Source organism: Serinus canaria, chromosome 4A (genome assembly GCF_022539315.1).
Source record: "Serinus canaria isolate serCan28SL12 chromosome 4A, serCan2020, whole genome shotgun sequence".
NCBI classification, from domain to species: Eukaryota; Metazoa; Chordata; class Aves; order Passeriformes; family Fringillidae; genus Serinus; species Serinus canaria.
In genome coordinates this window covers 18,200,924-18,206,923 of record NC_066318.1, presented here as the reverse complement: position 1 = coordinate 18,206,923, position 6,000 = coordinate 18,200,924, and positions in this window count along the sequence as shown.

The following is a 6,000-nucleotide window of genomic DNA, read 5'->3' as shown; positions in this document are numbered from 1 at the left end:
GCCAGGCTTTTTTTGTTTATTGACTCCCAAACTGCAATCACATCTTGGTTCTTGGTGAAGCCACTGCTGTCCCAGCTGATGGCCTTGGAGACGGGGTGGCAGCTCCCAGTGGGGCACATTAAACTGGCCCTGGGACATTGATGGATGGCTGGGATGGCTGTTTAAGGCTTGATGTTCTCCCTCCCTGTCTTTAAATTGCTCTGGTTTGAGTCTCACAGCCAAAAGCAATCAATACAACCCACAAATGTGCATGTTAGAAAAGAAAGGTGTAATAGGAGAGCACAAGGAGGATAAGGAATTGTCCACATTCAAGGCAATAATGGATCCCTGAAGGGGGTGTCAGCTTTAGGGCTGTGAGGCACAGAAGCACAGCTCATCTTGTGGCAACTTTCCTTCTTCATGCATTTCCCCGACTTTAATGTAAGTAATTATTACATTTCCATTAATTGGCCCTGTCAGCAGTGAGCAGAGGTAGCATGGAAGTTCTATGGAATTCAGGATTGGAAATTCCCGGGAAATGGAACCTAACAAAGCATTCTGCCCCACTGGAACAGGCAGGCATGGCTCAGGGCAGCTGACTCTGGAAAGATCAGGGAAACCCTTGGGATCAGGGATGAGTGGGCTGATCAGGAAAAACACCCACGTTCAGCCTTCCCTTGAATCTGCCATTGTCCCCATGGATAAGCCAGCAAAGGTTTCAGCAGAGTGTGTTGGTTTTACTGGGTAAGGACAAAGTCACCTTGCTGTCCTTTCTCACTCAGAGCCTGAATCCTCCCCATGCTGCTGGTGACACACCCTGCACTTGTCCCTCTGTCCCCTGGGTGCTCCCCTGACCCTGGGCTGACTCAGCCCAGCCATGTGTACTGGGTGAGCACAATTTCACAATAAAATAGTCAGTCACTTCTCCAAAAGGGGCAAATTTACTCAGCCACTTGGAAGAAAAAAGGGAAATGCAGCCTATAATTCCTTTTATTTACTGTGATAAATGAAGCATGAGTAAGATGATTTGAACTGTAAACAAGAGAGTCAGACCCATAGATTGGCACAAGATGGAGAAGGAGGCTCTTGGAGAGAACAGCATCCTGAATCCTGAAGTATTTTTCCCACTGCAAGCCCCAGGGACACCTCTCCTTAATTTGCTGTCTAACAAGAAGCTCTGCCCAAAAGCCCCTCTGTTTACCTAGGAATGAAAGCTGGGCCTGAGGAAAAGGTCGAGCCAATTTTCTCACTGAAATATCCTGCACACAGAGACATGCAGAGATCCTGAAATCTGAGCTTCATTACAAAGGGGAAAAACAATTTCCTAAGGACGACAGGGGAAAAGTCCAGAGGAGATTCTGTCTGCAGCCAAGTAAAGCTGGAGTCTGGCTTCAGTCCTGAATTCCACCCCTCTCTGGCACTTGCCAAACACCAGCTCAGCTCTGCAGATGCCATGAACATCCTAACACCATGTTGCATTCCAGTCCCATGACTGCTCTCCTTCCTGGGTGATGCAGTTCTTGGCATGTTTTCCACAGCTCTCCCAAGCCCACATCAGAATTCCCTGGGATGGGTTTCGGTGTCTTGCTGGGAGGCAGATAATCCACCCTTTGTCACTAGGGATTGATGCCTCAGAACAACTCCACTGCATCAAAGAAAAGCAGTTAGGAATAAATTTGCCACTGCTAACAAGCTTGGCTGGGTCAGAGCTTTGTGTGCTGGAACAAAGAGTTTAAGACCCTGGAACATGTTTGGATTGCAGAGGAAATTCCATTCAGTCTCAGGAAGGCACTGGATCACTTGAGTTTGTGGATCAGGTCTTGCACTGGAGGAAGATCAAACCCTCACAGGGCACCTGGTCTGCTCTAGAGCTGGTTCAACAACATCTGGGGCTTTTTTGAGGTGTCAGTGGCAGACAGAAGACACCAAATTCAGCACAGTGCCAAGGGGAAGACAATAATTCCCAGCTCTGTCATTGGCTCATTCATCCATGCAGGGCTTAAATCCAACTGGAAGCCCAGTGTGCAATGGGAGTTGGTAAAGAAGAGTTCCAGGAGACAGCTTTGAAATTTGGCAGCGGGGTGAGGAGAGCAGCTCTGTCCTGGGGGATCCAGGAGGGCTGGAGACTGACAGGCTGTGCTCTGCAGCAGTGACAGACACGCTGCACTGCCGGAGCTGCAGAGATTTGTCTGGAGCTGTAAACACATCTGCTCTGGCCTTGCTCAGCCCTCCCCTCCGGCTCCAAGTCTGTGAATCCTCTTGCCAGGGAGCTCTCAGGAAGCTGTCTCCTTGGGAAAGGCAGACTGATGGCTGTTTGCTCAGGTTCAGAGCAAGGAGAATTTCTGTGAGTGTGCCTTGGGATGCTCAGGAGGCTGTTCCCATTCAGGGATGCAAACCATGCCCCAGAATTATTAGACTGTTAAAAACAAGAAGTGCAGCTCAAATTGCAAGACAATAAATGAGAAGAATCTTGTAGAATAATTTTGAAACTGAGAATCATCACAACCTGCTTCTGGCTGTTCACTGGAACAGGGAAGGAAGTTCCTTGTGTGAGCTGTTTGTTCATACATCCAGTTCAGCCCCAAGAGTGACAGTGAAACTCTGTGCTCTTCACTTCCCTTCCTGGACTCTGCTGGAAGAGGACACAAGTGTCAGGTGATTCCATCACACCCACCAGGATGACATTTTATCTTCTTTCCATTAGAGCATCCAGCCACAGCAACTGTGAAGGGAAAAAAACAACTCTACCAAACCTTTGCTTCCCTCACAGCCCCTTAGTGATTTTCCATCTCTGCAAGTGATGCTTTAATTAATGCCATCTCCTGCCTGGGAGCAGGGTGGGGGCCTGTCCCAGAGCCCCAGCACAGCGTGGGGAGCGGGTCATTAATCCAAGGCAGAGCAACACAACCAGGGAGGCTAAAAATATCCAGGACACCTGATTGCTCCACCTGATTGTAGGGAATTGAGAGGAGGAGAGGGATGGGCCCTGCATGTTGAGTGCTCGGGGCTGCTGCAATCCCAGCCCCTGCCTGCTGTAAAACCTCTGGAAGGGAGAGCAGGGGCTGCAATTTGGTGTTACTGCAGCAGGACCAGCTCAGAGGCAGCACCTGTGGGACTCCTTCAGAAGAACCAGGTGATTGTGTTTGGTCCAGCAGATCCCTGGATATCCCATGGCATGGTCCAACCCCAGCAACCACTGCACTGCTCTAGTCTCGTGGCACTAACATCATCACTGCCCAGGGATGTCAGCAGGGAAAGGTGGAAGAAACAGCACAGATTATTTTCCAACCTTCAGTTGCATAATGTCAGCACAGGCTGTAATTATAATCCCAGAATGCCAGAATGGTTTGGCTGGGAGAGACCTTAAAGCACATCCAGCCCCTCCCTGGCAGGGACACCTTCCCTAGCCCAGCTTACACAGGGATGTGCAACTCCTCACGAGGACCCTGACAACAGCTCAGGAGAGCAAAACTCACTTAAAAATCCCTTGGGGATAAGGTCAGTCCCAAGGTTTGAAGTCCACAGGAGCCCCTGCCCAGCTCTGCTTTCATTCCTCTCAGCAGTCTCATATTCCCTGGATGAAGCTCCTTGTGTATTTCTCCTCTCTGGGAAAATACTTCACAATCTATTTGTGACAGTCAAAATTCTAAACTATAGGCAGGATCTGCACTCCCTGAGGCTCTTTTTGAGAGAGCTCTTTCTTGACTATCCCTCAAGTGAGGAAAACAAACTCCAAGGCTGAATTCCTGCTGCTGTTTCAGCTGGCCTTGGCACCCTCTGCACATTCCTTGGGCTCTCTGCTTCCCAAATTATAGGAGCCAGTGTTTGGGCAGGTGCTGGGGGTGGAATTGTATCTAAACTCATCATCTCAGGGTATTTTTGGCAGCATTCTCTTGATGACACTTGTAGACAAGGCTCTGCAACAGCCCTTCTGCCACTCAGTGTGGGTGTCTGGTAATGCCCCCTCCCACGTTCTCGAAGTAAAAATAGCACAGAAATTGTTCTTTTCTCAAACATCTCCCCCCAAAATGTCATTTTCATCTGCATCACACAAGATTTCTCTGTTTTGTTGATAGGGATTTATTGTGCTAGATTTTATCTGCCTTTTAGACACTTCCTAAGTGGGGAGTGAGTAATAAAAATGAGATTACAGGAATTGCTTGGTGGGGAACAGACCAGACCTACAATTTATCTTGCTTGTTCCTGTAAGCTGAGGAATTTCAAACTGATCTGCAAATTGCAAAATAAATTTAGAAAAATCACTTTTCTAAATTTTCACAGCACAAAGCCTGTCCAGCATGAGGGTGAATGGCAGAATCAATGCCAATGTAAGGCACTCAGAGCAAGACCAAAAGAGTTACAGATTCCTGTAGTACAGGGGAAATTCTGGAATAAATGTGACTTCAAATGACACCAAAAAATGGGTATCCTGAAGATGCTGTGGGCTATACTCAGCAGTTCAGTCAAGGATGGGACATTGCCTTGATGGCCTTGGACAGGACATGTCCAGCATTGTGCCAGTCCTTCCTTCCTCCCTCCCTCCCTCCCAGCTGGAGGACAGGTGGAATAGCTCCTTTTTTAAAGTCCAGTTTATCTGTGATCTGGGTGGGTTTTTATGCATTCAGCCTCTTCAGATGTACTCAAAGTGCATTTTGTAAGCTTCACACCGTGGCCTCGTTTTCTGCTTATTTTCTTCTGACACCTCCCCTTGCCTCATCTCCTCAGGCTCCATAAATGCAGATTTCAGACAGAAGATGGGCACAACCCATCTGTGACTTGGGAAAAGCTCCCTGGAAGTCAGCTCTCTTTATTCCCTGAGATTCCCACTCAAACTGATCCCTGTGGCACAAGTTTGGGGAGAAGCTGTGAGGGTGGCAGTGCCTGGTTGAGCAGTGCAGCTGTTTCTTCAGCTCTTCTCATCTCCACATCCTTATTTCTTCCCTCATTTTTTATTTTTGTCTTGTTTTTGCACTTTCCTTCGGTAAGAGGAGGAAGCTGCATTGCTATTCCACAGGTACATTTTGTGCAGTGCTGCAAAGTCCCTAAGTGATGCCCACCCCGTTTATTATTAACTTTAAAAACCATGCTCATGCTTCTGCCAACCCCAGGAGAAGCTACCGGGGGGGAAAAAAAACGACTTTGGATCACGTAGAGCACAAACACAAAGCCTTAATTAACGAGCGCTGCCCCCACTAATTGCAGAGGAGGAGCCTGTGCTGCTCCTCACCGGGAATGACAGGGAATTACAGCCCGTGTGTCTCTTCTTGCCTTGATCTGAGTCTGTGTGGGTTTGTACGAGCGGTAGAAATTATAGAAGATGGCATAACACCCGTGGAAGGTGTCCAAGCCCGCGGCAGGGATTGGAACTGATGAGCTTTAATGTCCCTTCCAACCCAAACCAGTCTGGGATTCTGGTTTTGCTGTAATTAAAAGCTGTCAATTCTCATGCTCGATACAAGATCACCAATAATGAAAACCTGTAAATTTTCAGACTCAGTACAAGATCACCAACATTTTAAACCGGTACATTCTGAGGCTCCTGAAGGGAATTTTTTGGTAATTCAAGGTTTGGCTTGGAACAAACGCTTGGGAGCTGCTGCCCTTGGGGCTGTGAGACACCAACGCTCATTGCAGGAGTGAACAGCAATTCCAGCAGTTCCTCGGGCTGGGCACCCACGGGACACAGCATCGTGCTTGGAATTTAAAACACACGGCAAACAGGACGAACAGGTGTTACTACTGTGGGAAGCGTGACAAGTGTTAAAGTGACAAATGTGCCTCCAGCCCCGCTCTCGAGGGGAGGATGCTGCCAGCCTGCTGCTCACCCAGACGGCACAGCTGATGGCCGCATGCTTTGAGGGGAAAAAAAGCTGTTTTTTCCTGAAATGTTCCCTGAGAGCTTCCCAGCGCGATCGCCGGTGCTGGCAGGGGAAAAGACACGGGAGAGAGTGGGACCGTAGGATGGAGAGGAGGATGAGGGGGCTCCCGAGGGCTCTGGGCACATGCTGGGAGTTCCAGGCG